Here is a 10,914-nt window from a genome sequence, read left to right on the forward strand (position 1 = left end):
TTTAGTGGGGAAGAGAGATTGAGGTGATTGGTGAAGGGCTTTTAGGGAAGAGTGTTTATGGGGTTGTGTGAAAGAGAGTGGTGAGAAGAAGTGAGTGGAGGTAGGTGGGGATCCTGTGGGGACCACAGATCCTGAGTGGATCCTGTGGGGTCCACAGATCCTGAGTGGATCCTGTGGGGTCCACAGATCCTGAGTGGATCCTGTGGGGTCCACAAGGTAGGTGGGGATCCTGTGGGGTCCACAGATCCTGAGGTGATCCTGTGAGGTCCACAGATCTTGAGGTGTCAAGGCATTTACATCCCTGCACCAATTTAGGCATGCAAAATGACCTTGCACACAACTCTGGGCGTTCAGCGCCAGGTTGGTGCCCATTTTGGGCGTTCAACGCCCATTTGCTGCCATTTCTGGCGTTGAACGCTAGAACCATGCTTGTTCTGGGCGTTCAGCGCCAGAACTATGCTCTGTTCTGGCGTTTGAACGCCAGGCAGATGCTCCTCCAGGATGTGATTTTTCTTCTGCTGTTTTTGATTCCATTTTCAATTTTTCTATTTATTTTGTGACTCCACATGATCATGAACCTAAGAAAACATGAAAAACAATAAAAATAAGAATTAGATAAACATTGGGTTGCCTCCCAACAAGCGCTTCTTTAATGTCAATAGCTTGACAGTGGGCTCTCATGGAGCCTCACAGATGTGGCAACGGCGCCAAAAACTTGTGCTGTTGCCGGATCAAAAGGGAATCTGGCACTGATGTTACCGGACCAAAAGCTTGCCGAAAACTCAAACAATCCCCGGCAGTACTTTTGCATTAATCTTTGAGGAACAGCAGAGCTCCACACCTTAATCTATGGAGTGTAGAAACTCTACCGTTGAAAATACATAAGTGAAGGTTCAGGCATGGCCGTGTGGCCAGCCCCCTCTGATCTAAGAACTAGACGTCCAAAGATGGTCAAAAAGACGCGTCTAATACAATAGTAAGAGGTCCTATTTATAATAAACTAGTCACTAGGGTTTACATGAGTAAGTAATTGATGCATAAATCCACTTCCGGGGCCCACTTGGTGTGTGTTTAGGCTGAGCTTAAGTGTAGTACGTGCAGAGGCCATTTGTGGAGTTGAACGCCAGTTTCTGTGCCAGTTTGGGCGTTCAACTCTGGTTTTGGATCCTTTTCTGGCGCTGGACGCCAGATTTGGCCAGTTTACGTCATCAATTCTTGGCCAAAGTATGTACTATTATATATTCCTGGAAAGCCCTGGATGTCTACTTTCCAACGCAATTGGAAGCGCGCCATTTCGAGTTCTGTAGCTCCAGAAAATCCACTTTGAGTGCAGGGAGGTCAGAATCCAACAGCATCAGCAGTCCTTTTTCAACCTCTGAATCTGATTTCTGCTCAAGTCCCTCAATTTCAGCCAGAAAATACCTGAAATCACAGAAAAACACACAAACTCATAATAAAGTCCAGAAATGTGAATTTAACATAAAAACTTATGAAAACATCCCTAAAAGTAACTAGATCCTACTAAAAACATACTAAAAACAATGCCAAAAAGCGTATAAATTATCCGCTCATCAGTGTCTCGTCTTCATTTGAAGAAGTGGAAGGATAGGTGATTTGTGGTGCTTGTGATTGATTGGATGGAAGTGGTTATTTATGAGGTGGTATGTAGGTTTGGTAGTTTCTTCCTTGGTTTGGTTGTTGATTTGGAGGGTTTTGTGAGTATCAGTTTTGTGAATTGTTGGTGTTTCATCTTTGGTTGCCTCCATTATCCCTACCCCCTTGTTGATAATTGTCCCGCCAAGCTTGGTTGGAGCTATCCCTCCAACCTTGATTAGAGTTGTTGCTCCCTTAGTTATAATTGCCTCCTTGTTAGGGGTACCCTTGGTTGTAATTGCTCCCTTGTGAATGGTATCCTTGATTAGGGCGTTCATAGTAGGAGTGATCATAAAAGTTGTGGGTAGCCGCTAGAGTGTTATCTTCTTGGAGACTCGGACATTCGTCCGTGTAGTGGGAGTAGCATGAGCAAATACCGCATACTTTTTGGGGACCAATTGTTGGCTATGTTGGTGTTGGGGAGAGGGTGGAGGTTGTGGTTGATTCACTTGGAGTTGCTTTAGAAGGCTTGTCATCTCACACAAGGTTTTGGTAAGGGTGACGGTTTCACCACTGGAAGAGACTTCATTCACGGTCTTTGGGCGGTTGATTCTTCACCTAGCATGTTGAGTGGATTCGGCCAAGTCAGTAATGAGTTGCCATGCTTCCTCCGCCGTCCTATACTTTGACAAAGAACCGTTACTTGAGGTATCCAATAGATTCTTATCTTACTCTCTCATGCCTTAGCACACATAGCTAAGCAATACTTGAGTGTCAATCATGTGGATCAGACATGAGTCAAGAAGTTTGCGAAACGGTTCCCAATATTCATATAGAGTTTCCATTTCACCTTGTACAATACATGAGATTTCCTTCCTTAGCTTGTCTGTCATTTCTACGGGCATGAATTTATCAAGGAATTCTCTCCTAAGTAAGTCCCAATCGGAGCAACATCACTAGGTAAAGTATAAAATTCACTCCTTGGCTCTTCCCTCAAGAGAGAAAGGAAAGGCAAACAACCATATAGCCACTTCATCGGATCCTTCCCGCCTAGTGGTTGAGTATACACCATGAAAGTCTTTAAGGTGTCTAATTGGATCTTGTGCGGGAAGTTCATGGAACTTTGGTAGAAGATTGATGAGAGCGGTCTTGAGTTCAAAGTTTGCATTCATGTTGGGATGAAGCATATGAAGAGGTTGGAGAACAAAGTTCGGTGCACCCGCTTCCTTGAGAGTAACTCTCCTTGGAGCGGCCATGTTGTCAAGACCTAAATCAAAAGAAAAACTATTAGTAGTATCAACGAAAGAGTAATTAGTGCATTCATTGGATGACGGTGATATGGTTGGTGAATTGGTAAAAACCTTTTCACCTTTCTCAAAGTCTAACCGCTTCCGAGCCTGCCTAATATGAAGCAAAGTTCTTTCAATTTCCGAATCAAATGGGGCTAAGCTCGGATTTGGTAGTGAACGCGTCATACAATGAAGGAGATAAGAAGCTCATGACATCAATTGGTATCTAAGCAAAGACTAATCCTAACTAACAATCAAACAAACAAACAATCAAGAGAGAAACGCAAGTATCCACATATTAACATATTCACACTAACCAATAGAATGGCACACATAAGCAAATCCCCGGCAACGGTGCCATTTTGATGATTAGATCTTTGACGGTTTAGAGTTCACAAATGAATTCTCGTTGCAAGTATAGTTTCTAAACCAAACAATAATCATTTCATACAAAAATTTGTTTGTCACTAAAACAAACCCCTAAATTTATAAACTGAAGTATTTAAACTTCGGGTCGTTCTCCCTAGGAATTGCAATAAAGTGTCCTTGTTATTGGTTATGAGTTGCATATTTTTGGGGTTTTTTGATAAGAAACATGAAAGATAAATGACAAAAAGTAAACTAATAGCTACAAAGGTCTTGGCAAGGTTTGGTGGTCAAGGATCTCTATCCTTATCGCTAATCACAACATGAGAATTGGCAAGGACCAATCCCACTAAGTCATCCCCTAACTAATAGTAGAGGAAAGTCAAGTGAGCTATATGAATCCAAGTCCATAAATCCTAGTTCTCCACCAAATCAATTAGTGAGATCTAGAGTTAATGGCTCCCAATCGTCAATTACTTCGACATTAGTAACTCAAGAGTTCCTAAGTTACCTTCCCAAGCCAAGAGGAACAAAAATCTAACTCACAACTAAAAGGAGCATTTTAACAAACACATAGAAGGTAATAAAGGAAAACATTATTAATTGCAAGAATTAAAAGAATCTACAACTACAAAAGTAAGAGATTAACAATAGAAAGGCAAAACAATTATGAGACAACAAAGAACTTACCAATTGCATTAAAGAAGGAATGTAGATCTACAAAAGAAAGTTCATAAGCTACAACTAACAATACAAAGGAATTACAAGAGAAGTAAAATACTACAACTACAAGAGAACAATTAAGGATGAAAGAGGAGAATTAAGAGAGAAGAAGAAGAAGTAGATCTAGATCTAAACCTAATCCTAATTCTAATCCTAATCCTAGAGAGAAGTGAGAGCTTCTCTCGCTAAAACTAACTTTTCCTCCAAAACTAATCTAAAACTACACTAGTGTCTAAAGTGTGTCATCCCTCTTAAATCTTTGGGTTAAATAGCATCAGAAATGAGTTAGATTGGACCCACAAGGCTTCTGAAATCGTGGGCCACAAGTTGCATTAAGTGAATCATCTGCAACCATCGGCGCGTACATGTACAGTGCGCGTGCTCGACCTTAAACGTGATGCAACTATGGCAAATCTTATATCATTTCGAAGCCCCAGATGTTAGCTTTCCAACGCAACTAGAACTGCATCATTTGAACATCTGTAGCTCAAGTTATGGTCGATTAAGTGCAAAGAGGTTGGCTTGACACCTTTTGCGATTCCTTCATTTCTTCATGAGTTCTCCATTTCTACATGCTTTTCCTTCATTCGCTTAATCCAATCTTTGTCTCCTAAATCTGAAATCACTTAACAAACATATCAAGGCATCTAATGGAATCAAGGTGAATTAAATTTAGCTATTCTAAGTCCTAAAAAGCATGTTTTCACTCTTAAGCACAATTAAAGGAGAATAACAAAAACCGTGCTATTTCATTGGATAAATGTGGGAGAAAGTGATAAAATCCTCTAAATTCAACACAAGATAAACCCTCCAAAATGGGGTTTATCAGGGTTCTGAATTCTTCTAACTCATTGAGCTACAGCATCCTTCTTTCTCCAGCAGATTGATTATCAAAATTCAACATCTTTAGGGCCTAAAATGCTCTATGTTCAAGCTCCATTGGCAGATGACAAGCCTTTCCAAACACCAATTAGTATGGAGATATGCCAATAGGTGTCTTAAAGGTTGTTCTATAAGCCCACAATGCATCATCTAGCTTCTTGGACCAATCTTTTCTTGAGTTCCCAATAGTCTTCTCAAGGATTTTCTTGAGCTCTCTGTTTGAAATTTCAGCTTGACCATTGATTTGTGGATGATATGGGGTGGCTACTTTGTGCTTGACACCATATTTGTGGAGGAGTGTCTCTAGTTTCTTGTTGCAAAAGTGAGTTCTCCCATCACTTATAAGAGCTCTTGGAACCCCAAATCTGCTGAATATATTCTTTGTCAAGAAATTAATCACCACTTTGTTATCATTTGTTGGATTAGCTATGGCCTCTAGCCTTTTTGACACATAATCCGCAGCCACCAATATGTAGTTGTTTGAGTATGATGGTGGGAATCGTCCCATAAAATCAATCCCCCAAACATCAAATAATTGCAACTCTATGATGAATCTCTGTGGCTTTTCATTTTTCTTGGGTTGGTTGCCAGCTCTTTGACATTCATTGCACCTTGTCATAAACTCCTTTGCATCTTTGAATATTGTAGGCCAAAAGAATCCACATTACAACACCTTGGCTGCAGTCTTTTCTCCACTAAAATGTCCTCCATGTGTGGATCGATGGCAGTGCCAAAGGACCTCTTGTCCTTCATCATGAGAGATGCACCTCCTTAAAATCCCATCAGCACACCTCTTGAAGAGGTAAGGCTCATCCCAAATATAGTACTTGGCATCATTGATGAGCTTCCTTTTCAAGTGTTTGTTGATGTTGGAAGGTAGCTCTCCAATAGCCTTGAAATTGGCTATATCAACAAACCAAGGGGCTTCTTGGATCATCATCAACTGTTCATCTGGAAAGCCCTCATTCACTGCAGGGCTGTGTGCTTTGTCTTTCTCATTTGGGATCCTTGATAGGTGGTCAGCCACCTTGTTCTCTGCCCCACTTCTATCTTTAATCTCAATGTTGAACTCTTGGAGTAGCAAGACCCATCTTATCAGTCTAGGCTTGGATTTCTGCTTGGTCAACAAATATTTGAGAGCTGCATGGTCAGTAAACACAATGACTTTAGAACCAATGAGGTAAGATCTGAATTTATCAAATGCAAAAACTATAGCAAGGAGTTCTTTTTCTATGGTGGTGTGGTTCTTTTGAGCTTCATTAAGAACCTTGCTAGCATAATAGATGACATGCACTAGCTTGTCTCTCCTTTGTCCTAAAACAGCACCAATAGCAAAGTCTGATGCATCACACATTAATTCGAAAGGTAAATCCTAGCTAGGTGGTACAATAATAGGTGTAGAGGAGAGTCTGCTTTTAAGCTCATCAAAGGCTTGCATACATTCTCTATCAAAGATAAAAGGTACATTAGAGATAAGCAAGTTACTTAAAGGTCTGGCAATCTCTGAAAAATCTCTAATGGACCTTCTATAAAACCCAACATGCCCTAAGAAACTCCTAATTGCTTTGACATTGCAAGGTGGGGGTAATTTCTCAATCACTTCCACATTGGCTCTGTCCACCTCTATGCTTTTCTTAGAGATTTTGTGGCCAAAGACCACCCCTTCGGTGACCATAAAATGACACTTTTCCCAGTTCAAAACTAGGTTAGTCTCTTGGCATCTCTTTATCACCAAATCAAGATGGTGTAAGTACTTAGAAAATGAATCACCAAACACAAAAAAATCATCCATGAAAACTTCAATAAACCTTTCAATCATATAAAAAAAATGGACAGCATGCACCTTTGGAATGTGGTAGGTGCATTGCACAATCCAAAGGGCATTCTTCTATATGCAAAAACACCATAAGGACAAGTGGTGCACGAAATTGTGATCTCAGGCAACGGCGTCAAAAACTCTGTACGCACGTCTTAATAAATTGTTTTTCATTCACAACTTCGATACAACTAACCAGCAAGTGCACTGGGTCGTCCAAGTAATAAACCTTACGTGAGTAAGTGTCGATCCCACGGAGATTGTTTGTATGAAGCAATCTATGGTCACCTTGTAGATCTCAGTCAGGCGGATATAAAACAGTTATGGAGTTTTCGAAAATAAATAATAAAATAAGGATAGAAATACTTATGTAAATCATTGGTGAGAATTTCAGATAAGCACATAGAGATGCATTCGTTCCTCTGAACCTCTGCTTTCCTGCTGTCTTCATCCAATCAATCTTACTCCTTTCCATGGCTGGCTTTATGTAAGGACATCACCGTTGTCAATGGCTATTTTTTATCATCTTTGGAAAATGGTCCGATGCGCTGTCACTGCATGGCTAATCGTCTGGAGGCATCACCCTTGTCACTGGCTGCATCCCATCCTCTTGTGAAAATGGTCCAAATGCTCTGTCACACCACGGCTAATCATCTGAGGTTCTCGATCATACTGGAATAGGATTCACCCTCCTTTTGCGTCTGTCACTACGCCCAGCACTCGCGAGTTTGAAGTTCGTCACAGTCATTCAATCCCAGAGTCCTACTCGGAATACCACAGACAAGGTTTAGACTTTCCGGACTCTCATGAATGCCGCCATCAATCTAGCTTATACCACGAAGATTCTGATTAAGAGATCCAAGAGATACTCATTCAATCTAAGGTAGAACGGAAGTGGTTGTCAGGCACACGTTTATAGGGAATGATGATGATTGTGACGTTCATCACATTCAGGTTGAAGTGCGAATGAATATCTTAGAAGCGGAATAAGTTGAATGGAATAGAAAAACAGTAGTACTGTACTTCTTGTTCTTTTGAATTAAAACATTTTTCATTTAAGAGAGGTGATGGATTCATAGGACATTCATAACTTTAAGACAAATTTACTAAATACTAATGATCATGTAATGAAGACAAAAACATGGATAAGCACTTAACATAGAGAAAACAAAAAACAGAGAATGTAAGAACAAGGAACGAGTCCACCTTAGTGATGGTGGCGTTTCCTTCTTGAAGAACCAATGATGTCCTTGAGCTCTTCTATGTCTCTTCCTTGTCTTTGTTGCTCCTCCCTCATTGCTTTTTGATCTTCTCTTATTTCATGAAGGATGATGGAGTGCTCCTGATGTTCCACCCTTAGTTGTCCCATGTTGGAACTTAATTCTCCTATGGAGGTGTTGATTTACTCCCAATAGTTTTGTGGAGGAAAATGCATTTGAGGCATCTCCGGGATCTCATGGTGATGAGCTTCATGCGTCTCTTGAGATCCATGAATGGGCTCTCTTGTGATCCATGCATTGGCATAGAACTCTTGAACCATTAGGATGCCGACTTGTTGGATGGGGTTTGTTAGAACTTCCGAACCTCTTCTTTGGATTTCATGTCGGATCTCTGGATACTCATTCTTCTTGAGCTTGAAAGGGACCTCGGGGATCACCTTCTTCTTGATCACAACATCATAGAAGTGGTCTTGATGAGCTTTGGAGATGAATCTTTCCATCTCCCATGACTCGGAGGTGGAAGCTTTTGTCTTCCCTTTCCCTTTTCTAGAGGATTCTCTGGTCTTGGGTGCCATCAATGGTAATAGAAAAACAAAAAGCTTATGCTTTTACCACACCAAACTTAGAATATTGCTCGCCCTCGAGCAAGAGAAGAAAGAATAGATGAAGAAGAAGAAGAAGATATGGAGGAGAGGGGAGAGGGGTGTATTCGGCCAAGAAGGGGAAGAGAGGGTTGTGTTGTGTGAAAATGAAGAAGAATGGAGGGCTATATATAGGGAAAGGAGGGGGTTTAATTTCGGCCATATAGGGTGGGTTTGGGTGGGAAATTGATTTTGAATTTTGAAGGTAGGTGGAGTTTATGAGTTAGGTTTATGGGGAAGAGTGGATGGATGTGAGTGGTGAAGTGGTGATGGGGAAGAGAGATTGAGGTGATTAGTGAAGTGTTTTGGGGAAGAGTGTTTATGGGATTGTGTGAAAGAGGGGTGAGAAGAAGTGAGTGGAGGTAGGTGGGGATCCTGTGGGGTCTACAGATCCTGAGGTGATCCTGTGGGGTCTACAGATCCTGAGGTGTTCAAGGATTTACAACCTTGCACCAAATTAGACATGCAAAATGCCCTTGCACACAACTCTTGGCGTTCAGTGCCAAATTGGTCCTTGTTCTGGGCGTTGAACACCCATTTGTTGCCCATTTCTGGCGTTGAACGCCAGAACCATGCTTGTTCTGGGCGTTCAGCGCCAGCTCTTCTCCAGGGTGCAATTCTGGTGTTCAAACGCCCAGATGCTACCCATTTTGGGCGTTCAGCGCCAGAACCATGCTCTGTTCTGGCGTTGAACGCCAGCCAGATGCTTCTTACTGGCGTTTAAACGCCAGTAAGGTCTTCCTCCAGGATGTGATTTTTCTTCTGCTGTTTTTGATTTTATTTTCAATTTTTATATTTATTTTGTGACTCCACATGATCATGAACCTAATAAAACATGAAAGAACAAGAAAAATAAAATTAGATAAATAAAAATTGGGTTGCCTCCCAACAAGCGCTTCTTTAATGTCAATAGCTTGACAGTGGGCTCTCATGTAGCCTTACAGATGTTCAGAGCATTGTTAAGACTTCCCAACACCAAACTTAGAGTTTGGATATGGGAGTTCAACACCAAACTTAGAGTTTGGTTGTGGCCTCCCAACACCAAACTTAGAGTTTGACTGTGGGGGCTCTGGTTGACTCTGCAGAGGGAGAGGCTTACTGTGCCTCTTTTCCATGTTTACCGAAGGATAACCTTGAGTTGTAAACACAAGGGAGTCCCTATTCAATTGAAGGACTAATTCACCTCTGTCAACATCAATCACAGCTCTTGCTGTGGCTAGGAAGGGTCTTCCAAGGATGATGAATTCATCCTCATCCTTCCCAGTATCTAGGACTATGAAATCAGCAGGGATGTAAAGGCCTTCGACCTTTACTAATACGTCCTCTACTTGTCCATAAGCCTATTTTCTTGAATTGTCTGCCATCTCTAATGAGATTTTAGCAGCTTGCACCCCAAAGATTCCCAGTTTCTCTATTACAGAGAGGGGCATGAGGTTTATTCCTGAACCAAGGTCACACAGAGCCTTTTCAAAGATCATGGTGCCTATGGTACAAGGTATTAGGAACTTTGCAGGTTCCTGTTTCTTCTGAGGCAATGTCAGTTGATCCAGATCACTTAGTTCATTGGTGAATAAGGGAGGTTCATCTTCCCAAGTCTCAATACCAAATAATTTGGTATTCAGCTTCATGATTGCACCAAGGTACTTGGTAACTTGCTCTTCAGTAACATCCTCATTCTCTTCAGAAGATGAATGCTCGTCAGAGCTCATGAAGGGCATAAGAAGGTTCAATGGAATCTCTATGGTCTCTAGATGAGTCTTAGATTCCTTGGGTTCCTCAAAGGGAAACTCCTTATTAATCACTGGACGTCCCAGAAGGTCTTCCTCACTGGGATTTACGTCCTCCCCTTCCTCTCTAGGTTCGGCCGTGTTGACTATGTCAATGGCCTTGCACTTTCCTTTTGGATTTTCTTCTGTATTGCTTGGGAGAGTACTAGGAGGGATTTCAGTGATCCTTTTACTCAGTTGGCCCACTTGTGCCTCCAAATTTCTAATGGAGGACCTTGTTTCATTCATGAAACTTACAGTGGCCTTTGATAGATCAGAGACTAAGTTTGCTAAATTAGAGGTATTTTGTTCAGAGTTCTCTGTCTGTTGCTGAGTGGATGATGGAAAAGGTTTACTATTGTTAAACCTATTTCTTCCACCATTATTAAAGGCTTGTTGAGGCTTTTGTTGATCCTTCCATGAGAGATTTGGGTGATTTCTCCATGAGGGGTTATAGGTGTTTTCATAAGGTTCACCCATGTAATTCACCTCTGCTATTGCAGGGTTTTCAGGATCATAAGCTTCTTCTTCAGAAGTTGCCTCTTGAGTACTGTTGGATGCAGCATGCATTCCATTCAGACTCTGAGAAATCATATTGACTTGCTGAGTCAATATTTT

The sequence above is a fragment of the Arachis ipaensis genome, chromosome B09, assembly GCF_000816755.2.
Source record: "Arachis ipaensis cultivar K30076 chromosome B09, Araip1.1, whole genome shotgun sequence".
Classification (NCBI taxonomy): Eukaryota; Viridiplantae; Streptophyta; class Magnoliopsida; order Fabales; family Fabaceae; genus Arachis; species Arachis ipaensis.